Below are 25,807 nucleotides of genomic sequence, written 5' to 3' on the forward strand. Positions count from 1 at the left end.
TTGTCCAGGACATGCAACCTCACCTCAGAAGCCCAAACTGTCTCAACACTGCTAAGCTGATGTGAAGAATCTCTCAGGCTTATGTGACCTGAGCTATTAGGCCAAAGACAAGTGTTCAAATCCAACCCATGTAAATATGTGCATAAGGTTGACAGAACTTCTGTAGTTCTTTGGAGAATCTGGATAAAACTATGGTCTATGGTATAACACAGAGAATAAGACAATAAAGACAGTGAAAATTACAAAAATAAAATCAAACAAGGAAGGCTGGGAGAAATGGCTTAGTGGTTAAAGGGGCTTGCTTGCAAAACCTGCTGTGCACAGGGGGTCAGTTCCCCAGTACACACGTAAAGTCAGATGTACAAAGTGGTGCATATATCTGGAGGTCATGTGCAGTGGCTAGAGGCCCTGACATGCCCATTCCGCCCTCCACCCCGCTTGCAATAAATAAAAATATTTAAAAAATAAAAAAACAACTGAGCTAACTGTCCAGGTGAGAAAAAGAAATAGGGGGAATCAATTTCCTTCTGCACTACTGTCCTGTTGTTTTAGCACAAACTTCTTTATAAAGCCTTATTAGTTGAAGTGGCTAAGTATTGTTATGTAACTTTACAAGGTACTTTTTGCATTACCTTGTTATAATACTACAAATGCTTAAAATGCTTGTGATTTTTTTTTTTTGCTTGTGTGTTACATTTTAATAGGATGTTTTGTAACAATGAGCAAAGTCTTCCATTGTGATGACATCTACTATCTAAGTGTTGGCCTGAACTGAGGGATTAAATATTGTTAAAATACCAAAACCCCAGCTGGAAAAGTCTCTAGAGAGGACCCACTCTGAATATTTCTGCGTACTCAGTGTTCTTCCAACACGACAAGGGTGACAGCCTGAGCCCAGTGATCCCAAATCAACTCATTGGCCACATGGTGACTGAACCAAATAACTCGAAATATTCAGAAAGAAAGGACCCAGACACTAGAAATACCACCCTGTCCCTGCCTGGCCAGTGTGAAAGACAAGATGAGACATTCAAGATAAAAATAAAAACCACATTTGCTTTCCATAACACGGGTTCTTTTTTCTTTTTCTCCTCTCCTATCCAAGAATCTCTTTGGCCATCACATCAAGTTTTTTACTAGAGAGAATAAAAAAAATGAATGTGAAAGAGGACCAAAAAAAAAAAAAAAAAAAAAAAAAAAGCCAGACAAATAAACAACAAGAAATCTTTTGCTTTCAGAAACAAAGGTTTCAAATCCCTCCCAGGTACTTAGAGGACTTTATAGACTGAGTTCCCATGGCCACTTGTTCTAGGAGTCAGGGTGCGCAGGGGAAAGAGGCACGGAGTGTTCCAGTCAGCGCAGAGCCCCCACAAACGCACACGGCAGACCTCCGGGTCACAAGCTCTCCGAGGACAGGATTGCAAAAGGAGGGTGCTAGGAGGAGTTGTGGGAAGATACCGGGTCTGAATGCTGAATCCCAATTAGCCACGTGTACGATACTTCTGGAAAAGAAAGTGGGAGAACGAGGGGGAAGTTCAGAGCTGGACTGAATGTGTGAAGGGCTGGGGGAGAGAAGATGGTACCCAGAGACCAGTAGAGGAGAGGCAGCTGGAGAGTTGAGAGGTCGCATCATTTAGGAAGCCGTGAAGTTGTTTCTCTGTGTTGTTGTGGGAGTAATGACGGCTCAGATGCTCATTTCTCTTCATCATTAAAGTACTAGTTTGGCTGGGCATGGGGCTCAGTAGGTAGAGTGCTTGCCCAGCATGCATAAGCCCTGGATTTGATCCCCAGAACCCCATACAACTGGGTATTGGGGTGCATACCCATAATCTTGGGAGATGGAGGCAGGAACATCTGGATTTCAAGGTCAGTCTAGGCTGCATGTCCAGTTCAAGGCCAGTCTGAGTGATTCTGTGTCAAAAACAAAACACAACCCATGGACAAAACAAAACTGAGCATGTTGGGTGTGATGGCACTTGGGAGGCTGAGGTAGGAAGTTCGCTGGGAATTTGAGACCAGCATGGGGCTAAAGAGTGAGTTCTAGGTCAGCCTGGACTAAATGAGACCTTGCCTCAAAAAAAAAAAAAAATCCCATTTTGTTCTAAGTATACTCAAGAATAGTAAGATGCCATGGAAATAACTCTGGTGTTCAAGTTAGGAGACACGAGTGTCTGAGTCCTACTTCTCTCCCTCTCTGTCCTCCTCACTGGGGGCATCTCAGCTGTCGGCTGACTGACTTCTTCACTAAAGTAACATGAGGTCAACCAGATGACCACAGTGTTTTCCCATATATATCTGACATGACAGGATTTAATAGAACAGCACTTGCCTCCTTGTGTTGTCATGAAGACAAAAATCATATGAAGGCATGTGAAAATTATGAAATTATATTATATTGTATTATATTATACTGTATATTGCCCCAAAATATAAACTGCTGTTTATGTAGATTTATTTGGCATTTGGTCGCTTCACATAAGGATTCAAGTGAACAGAGAAGTCTGGGGGCTATCTGGCCATCTGAGAGCCTGAGTTCCAAGCTTTAAAAGTTGAGTCCATGGCCGGGCATGGTGGTGCATGCCTTTAATCCTAGCGCTTGGGAGGCAGAGGGAGTAAGACTGCCTAGAGTTCGAGGCCACCCCGAGACTACATAGTGAATTCCAGGCCAGTCTGGACTAGAGGGAAACCTTACCTTGAAAAACCAAAAAACAAACAAACAAACAAAAAAACCCCCTCTTCTTAATGTCTATGTTTAATCTCCTTTGATTCACACTGCTCTCACTCTTAGCTAGAGAATCTTCTTTTTACAGATAGCAGAGAATAATGGAGAGACCCAACACCCATCAGTATGACAAGTAAAGAAAGCTGGCTGCATAACAGAAGACCAGCCATTTCTATCATAGTTGCCGTGGCCCAGGAAACATTACAGAAGGAGTGGTGGGTTAAATATGAGGGCTGCTCTCACTGCTAGTCTGAGAACCTCCTCCAGGGAGATGGTGGTAGACAGTGAGGAGACTTGGAACTCATCAAAGCAGAAAATCAGAGACTGCCAAGAGCTCAACACTAAAGGAGACTTAGAGCACGTCCTCCAAGGCTCGGGGACACTGCAGAAAGAGCAGTGGAAAGAATGGAAGAGTCACAGGTGGGAAGGAGTATCCTGGGGCATAGTTACCCCCAACAGAGACTGACTAGTGCATTCATAACCCCACAGTGAGTACCGACAACCCCACTGAGGAGAGCTTTCAGTGGAATGGAGGTCAGAGACACACAGGGAGAACGTATGTGTATAACCCAATGGGAATATGACCAATGTGTATGTTCATACAATAAAATTTTCAAAACCAGGAAAATCTTTTGAAACACATGTTTCACCATACAACTAGACTACATTGCTAGAGGTGTTAGGTATCTGAGGTTTTACTACTGTCTTTTTAATTTAAAAAATTGTATTTATTTATTTGCAAGGAGAGAGAGAGAGAGAGAGAGAGAGAGAGAGAGAGGGAGGGAGGGAGGGAGGGAGGGAGGGAGGGAGGGAGGGAGGGAGGGAGGGAGGGAGAGGAGCATATGGGCATATCAGGGCCTCTTACTAGTTAAGTGATGCACGTGCCACTTTGTGCATCTGTCTTATGTGAGTGCAGGCACAGAAAATCATGGCATGAGCACAGGCTGGACATCACCTCTGCCATAGTGATAGAAAATAGCAGAAAGTGATTGATCCAAACTCTGGCAAGGGGGTGCTGTCTACAACACCCCTAACCCATCCCTAACAACACACCTCCTCCAGCTCCACCTCCTAAACTGCCACCAACTGAGGACCAAGCATTCAGAACACACGGGCTTACAGGGGACATGTGATGCAAACCACCACATGATCCTTCACAGATCTGGACTGAGTTAAAGTCACGGGTGGGAAGGAATTTGTATAAATTAGTTTGATTTCAAACTTCATGTCCTTACAACCATGGGAAGCCCCTCAGGATGCAGAATACAGAGATCACAGATTAAACGTTTCTCCTGAGAGAAGTATGTAAAATGAAGTTATTCAGGGGCATGTGTAGGAATTGTTCGTTTCCCTCAGAACCCCTCACTGGTACCCTACCCCAGTGGCTGCATCTGCCTGGTGAGTATCTATCTGGCAGGATTCCAGTGGCCGCCGACTGTACAGCGTGAGGAGTCAGGATGAGATCAACATTAAGGGGAAGTGTTACATTTGATTACTTCCTTCCCATAATATTTTGAGACCTTGATCCTATTTCCTTTATTCCCCTCCCCAAGCTATTTTTGGCTTTCATTCCATTCCACTTAATATACATTCAAACAAAATTCTCAGAGACAAAACAGAAAGTACACGATGTCTAGAAATTACATCTTACTCAGGACACAGTAAGTTCAAAAGAAATTAAGCCTCAGGGTTCTGTTAGGTTCCAATAAAACAGCAGTGAATTTAGAACACGAAAATAATTTCCCACCACTTCAGTTATGTAACTGTGTTTGCCTTTTGAAATAGAAAAACAAGCACAGTAACTCAAACCAAGGTAAACTTTCCTGAAACTTAAATTAGCTTAACTGAATTCTCCCATATGAAACTAGTCATCAGGGGCTAAGGAGGTGGCTCAGTAGGTAAAGTGCTTGCTGCACATGCCCGAAAGAGCCTCAGCACCCATGGAAAGCCTGGGTGCTGGGGAGACAGAGACCAGAGAATCTCTAGGATTGAATCAGTGGCTTAGGTCAGTGCAAGACCGTGATCCAAGAGATTAGGTAGAGAGTGACTGAGGAAGAAATCTGATGTTTATCTCTGCCCCTCCCCCACTCTCTCTCTCTCTAAAAATAAATGTATTAAAGAACAAAACTGAATACCTTAAAATTTGGAGTAAAAGTAGAATGAAGATGTAGTCCCACATGCATATATATTATTGTACTAACCTTGGATATACATAACTTCTCTAGTATTTTTTTTCCATGTTGACTTGGATCTTAGGGAGTTTGGTTCTAGGTTTAGTATATTTAAAGCATGGAAATTATTTTAATTTTATTTATCTGAGTGTGTGGGTGTGTGTGTACATACTCTAGTTGCTGTGGGCAAATGTCCACCCAGCTTTATGTGGATGGTTGGGGGGAATTAAAACTGGAACAACAGACTTTATAAGCAAGCATCTTTAACCTTAACCATTGAGAAATCTCCCCAGCCCCTATCTGAAACATTTTAACATTAAGTACTCAGAGGTATTAACATTTAAGAGTTGTTTATTTATTAGAAACAGAGAGAGGGAGAGAGAGAGACATAGAAAGAATGGGCATGCCAGTGCCTCTAGCCACTGCAAACGAACTCCAGATGCATATATCACCATGTATATCTGGCTTATGTGGGACCTGGAGAATCGAATCTGGGTCCTTAGGCTTTGCAGGCATGTGCATTGGCCTCTAAGGCATCTCTTCAGTCCTCAAAGGTATGGATATTTGTTGTTATGGAATATATATACAATGACATTTATGAGACTACTACAATTCAAACCTGGGGACGTGTATTCAATGGTCCCTTAGTATCTGCAGGGCATAGGCTCCAGAACACCCTGTGGGATCCAAATCCACAGATTCTAAGACCCTTTATGTACAGCCTATATACACCATCTCACCTTCTTCAAATCGTCTCTAGATGACTACCGACACCTAAAGGAATGCCAAGGTTTTGTGAATAGATATTAAGCTTTGTTGTTTGGGAATCATGTCAAGAAAAATGTCTGTATAATGTTGATCTAGATGTAACTTTTCACCAGTATTTTCCAGCAAGTTTGGTTAGATCCTTGGATACGGAGGAACTCACTGTACCTCCTTGACAGGGAGAAGCAAGCCAAGGACCTCAGTTATGCTGTAATGTGTTGTTTTCCTCATGACTACATAGCAGTTTTTTTACACTTCCCCATATTTGTTAAAGTTTGAGACAACTCATGTAGAAGGTAAATTTGGATGTCGCACAATCTCAATTGCAGCTCTCCTTGGCAGCGGGACTTGGAGGCAGGTTCTATGAGCTTTATTTTCTCATCTGGTGTCAAAGGGTCTTGGGGGTTGGAAGGTGTGCTGCTCTTGAGGTAACTGGCATCTGTGGGGCACAGAAGCCTGCCTACAGCCTTTCCTGGGTCCTCACCTTCCATCCCTCCCTTGTGTCGTGACCACCAGCTCTCTTTGCTCATCAATTAAACCCCTTTCCAACCCATAACCTCCGAGAGATGACCACCAGCTCTCTTTGTTCACCAATTAAACCCCTTTCCAACCCATAACCTCCGAGAGAAACTGGTTGGCATTTGGAATTACTCAAGACAATGCAAGATGATAAGATGGTTGTCTGGGCTGAGACGACATCAACTACTCCAGAAAAACAAAGATGAGCAATGACGTTAAAGTGCCAAGAGAGACCCAACTTGGCACTGGCGATACAAGAGGCAAATGAGAAGGACTAGTGTGAAACAAAACTGTGTTCAGCCATCTTTCCTTGACCTAAGCCAAAAGAATGCTTTTCTCATTTTTTTTTCTAGCTTATAAACCTGAAAAAATCAAAAGTGGTTCTTAGCATACAGGTCCTGTATTTATTTTTTTGGGGTGGGGGGAGGGCTCTTAGATCATCAACTAAAGACTTCAATCTGAGATAGGGTTCTTCAATACTTAACCTTCTCTATTTCTTTTCTTTTAAAATATTTATTTAAGAGAGAGAAAGGGGAGAGGAAAGAGAGAGAGGGAGAGAGACACTGGGCATGATGTTTGGGCCTTTAGCCATGGCAAATGAACTTCAGATACATGCACCACCTTGTGCATCTGGCTTTACATGGGTACTGGGGAATCAAACTTGGGTCCTTAGACTTTGCAGGCAAGTACCTTAACCGCTAAGCCATTTCTCTAACCGCAATCTTCTCTATTTCTATGAGTTGGGATCTATCATCAAGATGCCATTTTCCAGTCCTTATCTGTAGATTTCAAACTCAGATCCTGGTGTGCATCTTTGTGACACAGTGCCAGCCCAACCAAGCTGACAGAGTGTGGTCACCTTTAGCAGAGGTGCTCGGTGTTCAACACGTCTGTTTATAAGGGATGGGGCTAATCCTTCTTTTGTTTTCAAAACATTTTTAAATCTCATCCATCAAACTTGAATGTAATTATTAATAGAATCTGACTCATAGATTCACCCTGCCACTTCTATGTGAACTGGGGCAGGCAGGCCATGCAATCTCTCATCTGCTGCTTTCCCTGTCTATCGATGGAAGTATTAGTACCACGGACTTTAAGAGCATTATGGTGACTGAATTACTTTAATTCTTTTGAAGAGTGTCTAACATATAATAAATGCAAATATATATTTCAAATGGATATGGTTATAAATAACCTATGTTGTCAGAATGAGGTGGAATTTAGTGAAACATTTTGCTTTTCATTACATATGGCAGTAGATAATGTACTTAAAGATTTACAGTCCCATAAAGCCAAGGATGTCAAGAATAATATGAGCACACTTAAATCTAATATAGAATAGCTATAAAATCGGTGAGTTCATGCTCAAAAACTCCATAGTAAATTTTAGATGTAGTTTAAGCTTCAAAGAACTTCAAAGAAATATTCACCATTAGTTGACAAAATATACATGAACCCTTGTTTTCTCTTATTTTCAGCCGAGCATGGTGGTGCACTCCTTTAGTCCCAGCATTAGGGAGACAGAGGTAGGAGGATCACTGTGAGTTCAAGGCCACCCTGAAGCTATATAGAGAATCCAGGTCAGCCTAGGCTAGAAGGAGACCTGCCTTGAAAAATAAACAAACAAACAAAAAAGTAAATTCCATTATAAATAGAACCATAAGCAGCTTTCTATCTACTATCAGGATACTTTCAAAATGATCAAAGCAATGCCAAAAGCATATATTACAGCTAGCAGACAGTGTCTTTCAAGCCTGTCACTCCTGTCCTCTTTTCAGAAAATACATGCTTCCTGGCTGTCATATTAAACACCAAATTCCCAGGAGGACAAATCAGTGACACGGAAATAGTCGGGTTTAGTTATGGGAAAATACTAACCAAATCAACCAAGCAGACAGTGTGTTTTGGAAACACCAGGGACATTTACAGGCAATGTCTTTACTAAGGTTGGAATCTGCCTGATGGGAAAGACTTTAGAAGCCCGTGACAGGCAGAAATAGATGTACGATGGTCCCACAATTCTAGCCCCCTGCTCCTTACAGGGGCTTGTTTCTGACAAGAGCTTTGGAAAGATGGCAGGAAGCCACTGCTGAGCTGTGGTTACAAACGACGCTGGCCTCTGTCTCACGGGCAGACCCCCTGATCCCTTGTGGCTGCATGTTCCTGTGCATGCTGCTATGTTGAAGACGGCTGCTTGGCATGGGACATGGGTGGCCAGGAGGCTGGGAGAACTTGAGGCCCTTTGTCCAGCATCCCCGCCTTCTCTGAATGGACCCCGAGGCCACACCCTGCAGCGGCATCCACACACCAGCGCAGTCCTTACGAGGACCGTGACAGCAGTCACGTGCTCTTCACCAAAGGCAGACAGATGAGAGGCACGGACTGCGACGTTGCTAAGTTCACTACCTGATGCTGACTTTGTGAAAGTCCAACCTGTCTTCCCTACCACATCTCCCGTTTGCCCACGGTGTATCCTGCTGTCTTCCTTCTCTGACGTCTTCCCACGGTGGTCCTTCATCCTGACTGCTCACGGGTGATCACCAGTGGACATCCGGCTGCAGGCCTCAGTGACCCTTGAGAAGGGACACCTAGGACTGAATCTTGTCTCAAAGACCATCTGGGCAAAACGTTCAGAAAGTCTACTATTGGATGCAGGATTTGGGGATATGGGAGAGGTCTCTTGAACCTGTGAACTCCAATTTTGGGGTCCTTATCCTAATTTTAACAAAGAATTGATAAAAATTGATGCAAGAAGGATACATTACGAATTACTGAGCTTATTTAGGGAGAATTCATAATTGGTGAGGTTTACTTAGGGAAAATTGAGTATCTAGGAAAAAGCCTGAGCAGTTCCACACAAGCACAAGTGGAAATGTGGACACAGCACAGAAGCCCCTTTAAATAACAGAGCCGAGGATGGAGAAACCGTGAAGGACTCGGAGATGAATGATAACTCTTACATGCCGTCACAGTGCAAGGGAACCTCCGAAAGCATGACACACACATAGAAGGAAAGAAAAATATACCCAAGCCGAGGCAAGCATTCTCCCCTTCCCAGCAGACTCACGTGGACACTCAGGCCAGCTCGTAGGACAAAAGGAAGAGAGGGCAGGGCAGGGCTGGGCCTGTGGGTAACCTCCTTCATGTGGGTCAAGCATCCAGTCAGGGTGAGCGTTCTCATCAGGGCAGGTGTGTAAGCAGAGACCCCATAGGTTCAGACTCAAGATCTGCTTGGGTCAAGACCCGGGAACAGCGATCTGCTTGGTTGGTGGGCTCACAGGTAGGGTTAGGCTGGCAGCCTCTTGGAGAGACAGGATCACACCCACGTTTCAGCTGTGCCGAGATGGACAGGATGGCCTCTCCTTGGTCCCTCTCTGGACTTCTGTCCCTACTTCCTGTTTAAGAAAACTGCCTTACTCCCATTTTGCCTTCATCCTCTCCCTCTTCAGGGCACCACACGTCTTCCTAAATCGCTCCCAGCATGATGGCGAAATGCTTGGGGGGTGGGGGGTGGCTAGAACACCGCACAAATTGCCTCCCATGGACCTGGCCCAGGTGATCTGTGTGTGACAGCCCAACCTGGCTGATGAATACAGAACTGTGTCAGGTCCACACCAACACTCAACGTGTGGGGAAAGAGGTGTGAGGATTTGGTGTTGAAATTGTGCTTCTCTTTTCTTCCTTGGAAACAAGTTAAAATAAGCTTCACTATGGCTAAGTGAGGAGGTGACATGTATGGTTTTCAGATAGGCTGGGTGACTTAGGCAAACACGGTGATGGCTAAAGCCGAGAGTGGGTATTACATAGCTTTATAAACTCAATCTTTGTTAGAATCTGGTAGCAAGTACAGCCGCATTGGGTGCTGGGAGCTCAGGGTGTGCTTCTGAGCACCATTCAGGAAAGATACCAAAGCTGCAGCACGTGTTACAGAAACAGATTTTAGGAGGGATTTTTTTGAGGGGTGGGTTCTGAGGTAGGGTTTCACTCTAGCTCAGGCTGACCTGGGATTCACTATGTAGTCTCAGGGTGGTCTGTAACTCATAGCAATCCTCCTACCTCTGCCTCCCAAGAGCTAGGATTAAAGGTGTGTGCCACCATGCTGGGTCCAGGAGGGATTTTTTGGTAAACTCTAAAATTAGAGTTAGAAAATAAAACATTGTACCTGAATTAGGACTCACAAGATATGTAGCAGAATTATATATATACAGCTGATTTCAGAGTATAAGAATATCATCAGGACTGCAGAGATGGCTCAGTGGTTAAAGGCACCTGCTTATAAAGTCTGGAGCCCAGGTTTGATTCCCCAGTATCCATGGGAAGCCAGACACACAATGTGTCTGGAATTTACAGCAGCAGGAGGCCCTTACATGCCCATGCTTTTTCTCTCTCTCAAATAAATAAATAAAATATTTTTAATGTTCATTTTCAAGGAGAGAGAGAGAGAAAATGAGAGAATTAATGAATATGCCAAGGTCTCTTGTCACTGCAAATGAACTCCAGATGTCTGTGCCACCTTCTGCCTTTGGATTTATGTGGGTTCTGGAGAATTGAACCCAGGCCAGAAGGCTTTGCAAGCAAGTGCCTTTAATTGATGAGCCATCTCCCCAGCATCAAAATAATTTTTTTAAAAAAGAATACTATTGTTAGTTTAATAAGAGGCATCAGCTACCTGTTGGGTAGTTCCCCTAACTGGGCAAACTGCTTCATGCTCTTCCGTGAAGCTTAATGGGTCCATCCCCTCCATGGCGTCCTTCATAAACCAAGATACAGTAGTTAATACATTTGTCAGGAGCAGGGAGACTCCTCAGTGGTGCAAGCACCGGGCCTCAGAAGACCTGATTCACCCTGGGTGTGGTCCCCCAGTACCCATGTAACAGCTGGGCATGGCCGCACATGCCTGTAACTCCCGTCCTGTGGGGACCAGAGACTTGAAGTTGGCTGGGGCTTACTTGTCAGTTAGTCTGACTGAAGAGGGAAGGTCTAGGTTAGTGAGAGACTCCATCTCAAAGAAACATGAGCAACAGAGGAAGACACTGCTGTTCTCCTCTGGCCTTCATCCACACACACATGGAGTGTGGACAACTGCATGCACACATGCATACATCATACATGCCCCACCATGTATACTCCACTCACAAAAGGTACATATTTGTTAGTTAAATGCACCACAAGTTTCTTTTTATTAATAAAAATTATTTGTGGGCTGGAGAGATGGCCTAGCGGTTAAGCACTTTCCTGTGAAGCCTAAGGACCCCGGTTTGAGGCTCGATTCCCCAGGACCCACGTTAGCCAGATGGACAAGGGGGCACACACATCTGGAGGTCGTTGGCAGTGGCTGGAAGCCCTGGTGCGCCCATTCCCTTTCTATCTGTCTCTTTCTCTCCCTCTCTCTCTGTCACTCTCAAATAAAGAAATAAAAATGACAAAAAATATTTTAAAAAATTATTTGTAAAAAGAATGAAAAGAAATTACCTCCCACCGTGACATGAAAACAATCTCTATGTCTTTTGCCCCCTTTTTCCCTTTAAAAAGATAGGAAGATTTAATATCACCCTGCAAGTGGTCTTTTCTAATATTTTATTTTTATTGATTTATCTATTTGACAGAGAAAGAGGGAGGGGGGAGAAAATGGGTGCACCAGGGCCTCCAGCCACTGCAAACGAACTCCAGACATGTGCACCCCTTTGTGCATCTGGCTAACGTGTGTCCTGGGGAATCAAACCAGGGTCCTTTGGCTTTGCAGGCAAATGCCTTAACCACTATGCTATCCCTCCAGCCCAGTCTTTTCTTTTTAAAAATATTTTATCTATTTATTTTCAAGCAGAGAGAGACACAGAGAGAGATGGAGAGAGAGAGATAATGAATGAGTGCACCAGGACCTCTAGTCACTGCAAATGAAATCCAGTTGCATGTGCCACTTTGTGCATCTGGCTTTATGTGGGTATTGGGGAATTGAACCCTGGTTGTTAGGCTTTGCAGGCAAGTGCCTTACCTGCTGAGCCATTTCTCCAGACCCCCCCCCCCAATGTTCTTTTCAAACTGATTACGATTTACTCTTGGATTACATACACACCTGGCTCTAACCTACAAGTGGGAAGTTCTTAGACATTTTTTTCTTCCAGGTCTAATTTTTCTAATTTCTAGATTTACTTTTGAATTGATCTATAATTGCTCAAGTGTATAGAGCATGGTGTGGTCATTCAGTACATATGTGCATGGTGCAAGGATCAACTTGGGGCACTGAGTCAATCCATCATTTCCAACCTTTCTCATTTCTTCCTGATGAGGACATTAAAATCCTTTTCTCCAGCTATTTTGATTTATGTCATGGAGCACTGTGGCTGTGTAACAGAACACTGGAATTAGTCCACCCGTCTAGCTTTGGACTAATTAACCCAACTCTCCCCACAGCTTCCAGTGAGCCCTACTTTACTCCCTTCTTCTACGAGCTTGGCTTTGTTTAGATTACACTTATGAGTAAAATCACGTGGCACTTGTCTTTTCTGTGACAGGTCCTCTTCATCCTTTCCCTTTTTGCTCTCCTTTTCTCCTCCAGGTCCTCTTTCCCATGGATGTGGCAGAAACAGCATCACAGCCCAAAATGAGACTTTAGGATTATTGTCTTCCTTACAAAGGAGATGAGGGAAAGAGGAGGTAAAATTGACCACTAATGATTTATCTACGTAGCAGAGGAAAGTGCTGTCAACAAACGCTAGCTGTGGCTTTCCACCACAGAAGTTAGTTTGGGCATTAGAGGGTCTATTTTTCTAGTTTGCCATCCAGGTAGGATCCCTGGATTTGAGTTGTGTCTATTTCTTTATCAGCACTGGAGAACGCAGCAAGTGACTCACCACACATAGGCCATTTAACCGGATGCCAAGTAAAATGAGTTTTATTTTCATAAGAAACCTCCTCTACTATCAAGCTGAGCTCAGGGCACTGAACACAAAGTTCATAAAGCTTTATGTAAAAAAATTAATGTGCAATTTTAAAAGCTTAAAATTAAATCATAAAAATGTCTCTACCACATAAATTCCTAATGACACATAGATCTTTTCCCCCCACACCCAGGACTCAGAATAAGCTGGAGGGAGTTGGCAAGAACAGAGGAGAAAAGTGGTACCACAGGCCTTCCTTTACCTCAGCTGGAGGATGCTAGCCTTCCATTTGGAATGTATATTATTCTGTGTGTGCATAGCTATATAAGTATACACACATCTACATATGCACACTCATGGATTTTTCAAGGACACCCTAATTTTTCCTCCAGTGCAGGAACAATGCATACATACATGGAAAAACATTCTAAAAACCTAGAAATAAAATGTAACAAAAGGCGCCCCATTCAAATTCTACTTCTCATTCTAGGTCTTCTTCTCAGGGTGGATGCACACATACATTTAAAACATATTTTTTATTTATTTGGGAGAGTAAGACAGAGAGAGGGGGAGGAGGGGAGAGAGAGAATGCATATGAGCATGCCAGGGACTCCTGCCACAGCAAACAAACTCGAGACACAGTGCAACTTCATGCATCTGGCTTTATGTGGTTACTGGGGAATATCAGGCAGTCAGACTTTCCAAGCAAGTACCTTTAGCCACCTAGCAACCTCTTCCGCCCCCCTCCCCCATTATTCTTTCATAGAATGCATATTTTCCCACTCCAAATAACTGGGATATTTATTTCAGTAATACAGATTTAACTTACCTTAATGGGGCTTAATCCTGCAATACATATCTATCATAATATACTCATTCCCTCGTGCTGGACTTTTACGCTCTGGTCTATTGCCATTATAAATAATGACATAAACATCTACACATAATCCATTTTGGAGCTTATGGGAGTATTTTTATATGTAGAAGTGGGATTTTCTAGGTCATGCACATTTTATAGTTTGATATGTACTGCCAAATAACCCTTTCAAAAGGCCATATTAATTTACATACCTTCCAAAATGTGGGATTCTCCCATAAGCTTATCAATATTAGAGATTAACTACATACTGGGAATGAATGTACCAATTTCCCAATGGAAGTAGCCTCTCAACTTTATTGCATTACTTTCACTAATGAAAGTTTTCACTTTCATATTTTCTAGTCATTCTTATTTCTTTAGGAAGTGATCTGTTGGTATGTGTAGTAAAAAGTTATGCCCACAGCTTCCAGTGACTACACCTCAAGTTCATGCTTCTGAATTCTCATCTCCCTTGGGCCTTGGTGATATGTTTTTCTATGGCCAATAGGGAATGAGGGATCATTACTCAAGCATAGGGCACAGGCTTGGTAAGTTCTTGCGTACCTCCATGAGGAAGAGAGATGTCTGGTTGTCCCAGTTACTCCAGCTCAGTTCCCACTTGATATATATATGCGTGTGTGTGTAATATATATGTGTATGTATGCATGTATATAGGTATATCACCTCAGCACCTGTGGTAGTATGATTCATGTGTCCCCCATAAACTTAGGTGTCCTAAATGCTAGGTTCCCAGCTAGTGGCAATTGGAAATTAAAGCCTCCTGGAGGCAGTATATTGTTGGGGGCGGGCTTATAGGTGTTATAGCCAGTCTCCCCTCGACAGTGTTTGGCACACTCTCCTGTTCCTGTTGTCCACTTGATGTTGGTCAGGAGGTGATATCTACCCTCTGCTTATGCCATCATTTTCTTCTGCCATCATGGAGCTTCCCCTCCAGTCTATGAGCCAAAATAAACCCTCTCCCCCCCACCCAAAGCTGCTCTTGGCCGGGTGATTTTTTGCCAGCAATATGAACCTGACTGCAACAGCACTGTAGCAAACCCAGTATAGAGAATTCCCCAGCTGGGCAGAGCTCAGCATTACACAGTCAAAACCACTGCATTTGAGATGGTTTGACAATTGAGACAAAAGCCCTCACCTATTTTTTACTTTTCCTTACTGTTTTGTAGCAACTCATGATTTGAGGAATATTAATCCTTTGGCCCTTTATACAGTTTCTAAATATTTTATCCAAGCCTGTTATTTGTATTTAAACATATTTGTCTTCTGTATAGAAAGCACTGTGCAGTCAAATCTGTTAATCTTCCAGGTTCTAAGCATATAATAAATTTACTTTCAAATTGCTATCCAAATCAGCAGAATTTTGTGTTTCATAGCAATTTCTTTTTTAAAAATTATTTATTTATTTATTTATTTGAGAGCGACAGACACAGAGAGAAAGACAGATAGAGAGAGAGAGAGAGAGAGAATGGGCGCGCCAGGGCTTCCAGCCTCTGCAAACGAACTCCAGATGCGTGCGCCCCCTTGTGCATCTGGCTAACGTGGGACCTGGGGAACCGAGCCTCGAACCGGGGTCCTTAGGCTTCACAGGCAAGCGCTTAACCACTAAGCCATCTCTCCAGCCTGCAATTTCATTTTATCTAATTTCAAGTCTGTTCCTTTCTTGTTCTTCTAAGAAAAACACATCTCGAAAAGTTTTACTTCTTACTTCATGCTCAGTAGATGAAAGGTTGTCATACCATTCGAACTTTGTACCCACTTTTTACCGGTCATTCCTAATTCATGGGAATTTTTCAATACATAGTAAAGATAAGAATACACGTAAGATGTATACAGGATTTTTAGTGTACACTCAAAGCACTTATCAACTGAAAGCACAAAATTCATTCACGTGTTGATTGGACAAATACTCATGGGGTGCTTACTCTGGGTAAGCCAGAGTCAAGAAACATCAAGCTGCTGTCGGTGACCACAGAGTTGCCATACCAGATGAACTCAGATGTAATCACCATCAATCACGACTCAAGGCCTGAAATGTTGGTGGTCTGATGGGGGGCTGAGGCTGAAGGAGGGGAGCAGGGGAGAAATGTGTTCCTGGGGGCAGGCGCGCATGTGGGTTGGCTCCTGGGGTAATGGAATTTGGCTGTGAACCTGATGCATATGTGAGTCATTAGGAAGAGAGAAAGCACACAGCCCTGCAGGGAAGAAGGTGTGTGTGTGTGTGTGTGTGTGTGTGTGTGTGTATGCGCGCGCACGCACATGTGCACATGATGTGCACTTTGAACAGCATAAAGGTCACCAGGGTCTCAGTCAAGGTGGCATCTGACACCAGAGTAGAGTGTGGACTTAATTAACTGGCAGTAGTCTAAGGAGATCAATGTTACAAAGATTAACCTCAGAGTAAAACTGATTAAGGGAAGAAGGTGGTGAGGCTGTTGAAGAAGCATGCGAACAGCTCACATGAGGACTGGGCGGGGGTCACAGCAGAACCACTAAGGCTGAGGTAGGAGTGGCTGTGGCTGGAAAGGGAGTAGAATTTCCATGATAGAATCACAGAGGGCTTGGTAATGACAAATTGCTTGTGACTTCCGAGATATCTGAAAGAAAGGGCAGATTGATATCCCAGGAATGTCCATCTGTGATAAGAAATCCCATGTCCGGTTTACTCACCAGCTGCAGGAAAAGGGCAGTTGTAATGTCTAAACCTTGGCAGAAGTGTTACTTTGAACTCTTTTAAAGTCTTGGCCTTGCACTTGGTTATCCACCTACTTGGACCACTCTGCCTAAATGTTGTTTTCCCTTCTCTCAATTCTGTCAAGAGAAGAAACTGGGTGAGCAATGTCTACCAGGAAACCTGGGGAGCAGCGTTCATGCACAGTGACATTTTGAAATGACTGTGGGTTCCCAGTGGTAAATCTATATGACTCCCTTCACCTGGAACTCTGTCCTCCTATGAACAAGTCCCTGGTGAGATGCTGAGATCAATGTGATCAGTTAGGTCCACTGGGGAGTGAGCCATCAACAAGATGAAGTGGTCTTTATGTAGAATCAAGTCCCCAGACAGGGATACAGGACACTGTCACCTCCCTTGACACTGCTGGGGAACATTTTAGCTGAGCCAAGGAATGTCTGATAGGGTTCTTGTGTTTTTGTTTTGTTTTGTTCATCAGCTCCATTTGTCTTGAATGAACAGGAACAATTAACTTCTTGGTCAGCCCCTGGTTATCTCTAACAAATCTTTTATAGTTTTTGTGAAATGTCCTAATAGCCTGCATTTAATCATCTTTATGCCCAGCTACAGACTTGTAAGGAAGAGGGAATCTGAGAGAAATGGGAAGCTGAGATTGCCTAAGAGATTAAGGCTGGGTTTATGCCTGACATGTTAAACCTTTCTATCTTGTCTTCCTACAGTCCCTGGAAGGAGATAGGAGATAGATGGTCCTGTCTAGACCTCAGCTCTAGAATTAGTTCTAGCATAGTCATTTGTGGTTATTCAAATGTTATACTTCCAAATTCTAGCAGCTGCTCTTTGTAAAGTGCTTTTTATTTAATTATGTGTGTGTGTGTGTGTGTGTGTGTGTGTGTGTGTAAGAGAAAGAGAGAGAGAGAGACAGAGGCAGAGAGAGGGGGGTGAGGGAACAGGTAGAGAGAGATTGCCAAGGCCTTCTATCACTGCCTACGAAATCCAGATACATGCACCACTTTGTACATCTGACTTTATATGGATACTGAGAAATTGAACCCAGGCCAGCAGGCTTTGCCAGCAAGTACCTTTAACCACTAGGCAATCTCTCCAGCCCCATGGCCACTCATTTTGAAGGGAGTTCTCCAAGGCAAGGCATGGCCCTCAGGTTACCAATCTCATTCTGACAGCCGAGGACCAGGAAAAAGCCTATGGCTTGGTTTCCAGTAGACACCATCAGTACAACTCAACTGCAAAGGTTCCCTCAGGTTATGGTTAAGTCAGGAATGGCATTCTGGGAGGGTAAAAAATGGGCCTTAAGCTCTGAGGGGAAAAATCCAAGAAACAGCCCCTGCAGTTCCCACAGCAGAGAGCAGACGGGAACTGACCTCCTGGGAGTGTTGCTGCCCCATAGATGTTATGCCGACACAGTAGCTCTTTGACTACCACCTAGCATTCATCTGTGCTATATGACCAGCTAATAAGATCATGCAATGTATGACTCGTACTAGGTAACAAATGAGAAGAAATTCAAACGGCAAAATTAAGAGGGCTGAAGAGAGAGATAACCCTAGTGACCAGATGGGGCAGGAACATTGGAGGCATTTCAAATGACACTGGGTACATTAAGGGTGGTATGATCATAGACGGTGGTGAATATCATACAAGGTCGTCACCAAACACTGAGCCACAGAAGTGACAATGAAAGATGATGGCTTAGAAAATGTTTATGACCAGAGCCAGTCACGCATTTTATATTTTATTTATTTGAAAGTGAGAGAGATGGAGAGAGAGAGAGAAATGGGCATGCTAGGACCTGTAGCTACTGCATATGAACTCCAGATGCATGTGCCACTTTGTGCATTTGGTTTTATGTGAGTACTAGGGAATTAAACTCAGGTCCTTAGGCTTTGCAGACAAGTGCCTTAACCAGTAAGCAATCTCTCCGGCTCCAGTCCGAGAGCAGACATATATAGACATCTAGGACCTCCAAAACAAAACAGATCCATTTGGTGAGAATGAGGGTAGCATGATGATTTGAGCTGAAGATCAAGGAGGGTGAAGAAGGGGAGTTACACGCCATACTGGAGAGCAGGCACATAAAGAGAAATGAGTGAAGGAGAAAAGATCATGTATTCGGTTTGTTGTTGTTGTTGTTTCTGAGATAAAATAATCCACAAAACATCTTGAAGACAGGTCTACTTGGACTCATGGTTTCAGAAGGCTTAATGCATCCATTGCAGTGTGTGGGGCGGATGTTCAGGAACTGCCCTGCTGGCTTCACAGAGGCTGGAAGCAGGGTGGTGATACCTGCACTCGGCTTGGTTTCTCTTCCCTCTGGTGTATTTTTATTTACATCCCACCCATCACCTAGAGAGAGGGTGGTGCCACTTGCATCTAGAATGGGCCCTTTCCTCCAGTTATTTCCCTCTGGAGACACACACACACACAGCCTCACTCTCTCCTAGGTGGCTCTAGACCGGGTCAAGGAGACAGTGAAGTTTAGCCACCATGTATGCTGTGCTCCAGAGGATAGCCACACGGAACTGGGGCTGACAGGGTGCTGTGGGAGAGGCGGGGAATGCAAGCAGGGCAGAGAAGACATGGACCAAAGTGGGGACTTTATAGTGGGGGCTGGAGAGATGGCTTAGTGGTTCAGACACTTGCCTGCAAAGCCTAAGAACTCTTGTTTGAATCTCTAGATCCTATGTAGCCAGACACACAGTGGCACAAGTGCGCAATGCCAACAAGGGGCATTGGTTCATAGCAGCTGAAAGGCCCTGGTGCGCCTCTCTCTCTCTCTCTCTCTCTCTCTCTCTCTCTCTCTCTCTCTCAAACAACAACAACACAAAAAGAATTTACAGTGGGAAAAATGGAAGAGCCTATAGCTGAGATTAAAACTGGGGAGGTAAGGGATGGAGAGATGGCTCAGGTGCTTGTCTGCAAAGCTGAAATTCTCCAGTACTCACATAAAGTCAGATTCACAAAAATGCACAGGTATTTGGAGTGAGGCCCTGGTGTGCCTATTCTCTTCTCTCTCTCTCTCTCTCTTTCTGCTTGCAATAAATAAATACATATCTTTAAAAATTGGGAAAGTAAGCTGGTTAGGAGGGAGAAGACCCTCTTGTCCAAGACGCCAATACTAGTGAGAAAACTGGCCCTTAGGGAGATGACAAAAGGTCTGATGTGACCACCAACAGCTACCAAAAAAAAAAAAAAAAAAAAAAAAAAGCCCAAACAATTACATCAGATGACAAACACCTCACAGCTCATTAAAATCATTAATGGAACACAGGTCACTCACCTGATAAACATTTCAACACATGAAAAACATGTGCCCCTAGCTGAGGGTAATTTTGGTCTCACGAGTTCTGACAATCTGGCCACACTCTTCATAGAATGATGCAGAAGAGGAAGATACAAACACTAAGACCTCCATAGACCAGAAGGGCACTGGCTGTGAAGGGGCTGCCTGGAGCATGCCGTTGAAAGCTATGCCCCGGGGGAGCAAGAGGGGCTCTGCCTGACGGGCTGGAGAAACCGGCTAATTCGGAACCTGCAGGAGGCTAGTCCATGTGACCAACACACCAGCACAGCACCAGGGGTCTCTGCCGGGATGGTGTAGACCTCCTGTTTTAACACACTGTCCTCTTCTCCTGCTTGCTATGAGAACAGAGAAGGCAAAACTAAGAGAAGCCAGGAGTGGTGGCGCACACCTTTAATCCCAGCATTTGGGAGGCAGAGGTAGGAAGATTGATGTGGATCTGAGGTCTCTCTGTGAATTCCAGGTCAGCCTGGGCTTGAGCGAGACCCTGCCTTGAAAAACCAATTGAAACATACAAAAAGCGAACAAACTAACTAAGAGACTGTAACTGCTGGGATGAGCTGAGCCTGTCTTAATTGTCCACGTATCAGCATGTGATGCCATCATCTGCCGGGGCAAATGTTCACGGGTGCTAGAGTGGACTTGGGAGTCCCTCCTCGAGACTGTCCTTACCTGGCACATGACATAGCTGAGATCTGAGATCACGGTGCTCTTTCATGACCCCTGTGCCTAAGATGAAGCCCTGCACTTGCAGCGCCCTTTCTTTTAGAGGAAATTGAATCTCTGTTATGCGAGCAAGTGAGAGTATTTGTACTGACAGGGGTAAGAAAATCATATAGATAGTTCCAGGTTGCTCCCGATTCCATTATTCAAACACAGTGAATGACACTGAGTGGAAGACTTGGGAGGAAGGCTTTGATTTTCCAGTCTATGGAGAAGGAGGGAAAGGGGGAAGGAGAGGAGGAGGAAGAGGCAAGAGAGGATGAGAGACAGGGAGAGGAAGAGGAAGAGAAGGAAGGGCAGAAGGAGGAAGAAGAGGTATGATTAAAGTCTTGGCTGAGTTGCCAGGGCACTCTGTGACTTGGCAAGGAACAATGCTAATCCAATGAAAGTCCCAGTTAGCCCATTTGATAGACCCCGTAGAGGAATACTCAACTGCTATCACAGTAAGTGAAACCATGGACTGAGGACCCTCTTGCAGAACTCTCTTGAAGCCAAGTGCACTTCGTATTTTGAGGCTCTTCAGTACATACAGACGCACGGACCACCCTGAGCACTGCGTGTGTGTTTACAATCAACCCTCACTTCCGGAGAGCAGCCTCTTATCACGATGCCAGCAGAAAAGTGACCCGTCATGCTGGATGTCGATTTTTAATGAAACCACTCTTGTTTTCTTGTTAGTTTGCCATCTCCCCCCAAAATTCCTGCAAAATAAACTAAAACTCCAGCTTGACGGAGCAAATGCTAATGGCTGTCCCGCTGAGAGATGCAAGAGAGTTCCCGAAAGCAAACTGAATTACGAGCGTGCATTATCGCTGATTGAGACTGATTTTACAAACAAACTTCATCTGGTGAGCTTGGGCTGAGAAAGAGCCTCTGTCCATCAGGGAATGAAACCTGGGGCGGGGGCGGGGGACAGCAGGCACCAGGTCCCAAGGCGCCTCTGCGGCTTCCTGTCACCATGTGCATGTGTGCGTCAGGAGAGAGTCCAACGCAGACTACAGGATGATGGACAAGGAAGCTTTCCCACCAAGGGTCAGCAGTGAGCAGTGCCCAGCCAGGCAGTCAGCTTGTCCCCAGGACAAAGTGCTGGCACAAGTGCCCGTGAGTCATCTACAGTTGCTCCCTGCAGAGGGGGAGATAGCCTTGAGCTTGGGTCTCCCGAGAGAGGGCGTAGCGAGGACAGCTGCGTGGCATGGTCAGACCACCCATTTTGCCAAGTTGCTTCCTTATTATCTTTCCTATTTTCCAGATAAACAAACAGGAAACTCAGAAACCTGCCACAGGGTAACCTTCGATGCTTGCCTCTGCCGCAAGGCCATCTGTTTTGTCACCGACTGCTGTCCACTAAACGATGGCAGCTCGGGAAGGGGCGCTGCCGGCTGGAGTTACCCACGGCCTCGTGAGCGAGCCTATGCGGCGTCAGTAAGTGGACCCCAGCGTGGGTGCAGCATGGCACAGGGTAAGGGGTGGGTGTCTCCAACCCGTCATGAGAGGCAACAAAGCTTGGGCACAGCAGCTCTCTGGAAGCAGTTTGTCACCCACCTACTCTAGATGTCAGGCCAGCAACTCAACCAAGCCCACGCTCTGAACTCCACAGCCTCTTCCTCTCCTTCAGGGGCTGGCAAACTATGACCCGCAGATCAAAGCCAAACCCAGTGGGGTTTTTACAAATGAAAGCTACGGGGACACAGCCACATTTGCGCGTGTACTCATTACCCAACGAGCTGCAATGCAGGGTGCATCGTCGTCGTCTAAAGTTATGTGATCACCCGAGTCTGTGAGCCGCCGGGCCCCTCACAGAGGTTTCGGAGTTCCAGCCGATGACTTAGCTAAAGGGCTCTCACATCCTCCCTCACGACTTCACCTTCTCCAATGAGCCAGCTCCCCGGGAAATCCTTTCCATTCTCAAGCGGATTTGCAGTTCCTCTCAAGGCAGGCAAAGCCCGGACCTCAGATGAGCCACACAGACCCTGAGATGTGAGGAAACCAGCAGCCCAAGGATTCTGATGCACAGACCCCAGAGGGCTGGCGGCGCCGTGGCATGCAAGTCCTACTGAGCGGAGACAGGAAGGTGACCCTGGCACAGTACTGCAGCGCGCGCTCGCCACCGGCGTAGGAGAGGGAGCTTTAAGACAATCAACACCTCCAGCCGATCAGGACGTATTTACTTATTTATGAGTGAACAAGAATATGTACGGTTGTGCAGGGGCCCCTTGCCCCCCTGCAAACGAACTGCAGGTTCATGTTCCACTCGGTGGGGACTTGGGAGTTGAACCCGGGTTGGCAGTCTTGACAAGCTAGTGCCTTTTGACTGCTGAACCATCTCCCCAGCACCCAGTCGGGACTTCTACACTGGATCAAAGTAGTTGACATGGACAAGCAGTGAAGAACTGGAAGCCAAGAAGCAACAAGGTCAATTCTGCTTTTATAAACCTTGGGGAAGTTACTTAAACTTGACCCCCAAGTTCCTCCATCTTTGATGGGGGGAAGCTACTGCTGAGTAACCTGCTACCCCAAACCCAGGGATTTAAAATAATCACCATTTACTTGCTCATCATTCTAGATATTTAGGTTCAATGTGCAGATCTCTACTCCAGCTCACTCATATGGCTGGGGGAATTTGGCAGCCGGCCGGGGGCTGCAGGATGTGAGATGACCTAAGGCACGTGGCTGGTGTGTTAATGATGGTTGTCGGGTGGGCTTCTCTCTTTCTGTCCACAGGTGTCTCCCCATTCGGAAGTCTATTGTGGGTTTCTTTCTGCAACCTTCCAGGACGGTGGCCTCTTGTAACTCAGGACCTAGAATTTGTATTAAAAATCATTTCTGGGCTGGAGAGATTGCTTAGTGGTTAAAGCTCTTGCTTATGAAGCCTAGGGACCCAGGTTTGATTCTCCAGTACCCACGTAAGACAGACGCACAAGGTGGTGCATCTGTGTGGAATTTGTCTGCAGTGGTCAGAGGCTCTAGTGTGCTCATTCTCTCTATCTGCTTCTTCCCCCGCTTTCTCAAATAAATAAATAAATAAAAACATAAGTCACTTCTGACACATTCTATTAGCCAAAGGAACCCTCAAGAGCTGGGGAAGCAGATTCCTCCCCTTGATGAAAGGGCTACAGAGTTCCTTGGCTGTTCCTCCCCGGGACATCCATGTTCTGCACGCACTGTGACTGCAGAATGAAACAGCATGGGCCAGGTGACTCACCTGCGGGTCAGCTCATGAACTACCTGGGGAATACGGCAAAGAAGTCTCCACTCTCCGTCCAGCTTTTATCCAGGTGCTATGAGTTACAGATACGCCCTCCTACTAATGTCTGTCCTCACGCTGCCTGTATCTGGAACTGATCCAGCATCTCCTCAGGCTTTAGCTATTCCAAAAATTCACTTGCTCACTTAATAATTCAAAATAAGCATACATCAAATTTGGCAAGAGTTTCAACCTAGCCTCTTTTTTTTTTGGTAAAAATCATGAAATCTGATTTAGAAAGGTCACTTTAGTATGGGAAGTTGTTGAAGTAAAAAAAGAAAACTCCACGGTCAAACCCATTTGTCATGATAAGTAGAATAGTAAGTGACAACCTACAGGGAACGGGAACGTGCTGGGAGGATTTTCCCTCTCCTCTCTCATGAAAGGACCCGCTTACTCAGTCAGTTTGCACAAAGCATCGCTATACATCCATGTCTTTGAAAACGAATGTTCAATCCGGTCAAAGGTATAGTTTTCCCTCTGACCTCCTGGTAATCTGTCACGTGGCTTGTGCCATGTGTCCATCTAACAGAGACATTAAGATGGGGACACTGAAGAGCTCAGGCCGACATGGAAAGGGGTCAGTCTCCTCCTCTAACTACATTCTGCATGCCTGCTGCAGGAAGTCAGCTTGACACATCCAAGGTGTCCCACTAACCAAGCTGGTGTGAGCCAGTTACGCATGTGAGTTCACCACGCTGGCCCTAGGAACAGCCCGGGGGACAGCCAAGCCTGAGCAGATAGTAATGAGCTCCTGTCAAGCAGCCTCTGCTCTACTCACCTGAGGCCCAGCGGCTAACTTAGCCAGCATCTGTTCTTGATCACAGCCACTAAGTTGAGAAGGGGGATGGCGCATTCCAGGTCAGTCCATTCGACGTTCAGTCTCATAGAGGCATGAGCATATGGAATAACAGTGGTCTCAGAAACAAAAAGGACTCTTTGAAAAATGAGGAAACTGAGGCCCCAAGAGATCATTACAGTCACACAAAACCAGGGACACATCACTGCACAAGCCAGGCCCCCATCATCCAGATGCATCAGAGGTCCCAGTTTTGACCAGGCTGCGGGGTCCTGCTCAGGTGTGGCATTGCAGCGGCTGGGAGATGATGATAGTGTCTTTTCAACAGCACGTGAACTCACGCCATCAATCCTTTCTGTCTCCGTAGGGAAGGCTGGAGGAAACTGTGGGACAATATCCAGACTGGCCAGAGACCACTGCTAGTTGGGAAAAGCTTGCTTTGTAGGTGGACGGACACGGGGCAGTAGACAACTTCCCATTACCCACCTAAAAACTACTCCGCAGAGAGAAGGAGAGCTGTAATGGCATGGGTCTTTGGTTGGCCAGTTTCCACGAAGTCCCTTCAATACCTCAGTCCCTGTCACCACTGTGGTGGCTTGGGGGGTGGAGGGGCAGCAAAAAGGCACCACTGTGGCCTCAGAAGTGTGACTGTGTAGTGCTGTAAATGTGGCTGAGGGGAGCTCCTCATCCCCTTTCAGACCATGGGCCAGGCACCATTGTGGACAGCTAGTACCTGGAAAGGAGCTCTAGTTGCCAATCAATATTCAGCAAAACCAGACTACTTCTGCCTGCTTAGAAGCTTGAGGTGAGAAGCCGGCTCATCTTGTCCATGATTTTCCGCCTTTTATTTCTGATTTTGAATATATTTTAAAAATATTTTATTTCTTTATTTGAGAGAGAGAGAGAGAGAGAGAGTGGAAGAGGCAGAGAGGAAGACAGAATGGGCACACCAGGGCCTCCAGCCACTGCAAATGAACTCCAGACACATGTGGCCCCTGTGCATCTGGCCAACGTGGGTCCAGGGGAATTGAACTGGGGTCCTTAGGCTTCGCAGGCAAATGCCTTAACCACTAAGCCATTTCCCCAGCCTCTTGGTTTAAA

General features: G+C 45.3%; 1 protein-coding gene across 2 annotated transcripts in view; it reads right to left on the reverse strand.

Annotated features, from left to right (window-relative positions):
• Positions 1-25,807, reverse strand: part of Ccbe1 (collagen and calcium binding EGF domains 1) — a 236,625-nt gene that overhangs the window by 86,499 nt on the left and 124,319 nt on the right. The gene's annotated exons all lie outside the window — the stretch shown is intronic.

This window comes from Jaculus jaculus, chromosome 15 (genome assembly GCF_020740685.1).
Source record: "Jaculus jaculus isolate mJacJac1 chromosome 15, mJacJac1.mat.Y.cur, whole genome shotgun sequence".
Taxonomy (NCBI): Eukaryota; Metazoa; Chordata; class Mammalia; order Rodentia; family Dipodidae; genus Jaculus; species Jaculus jaculus.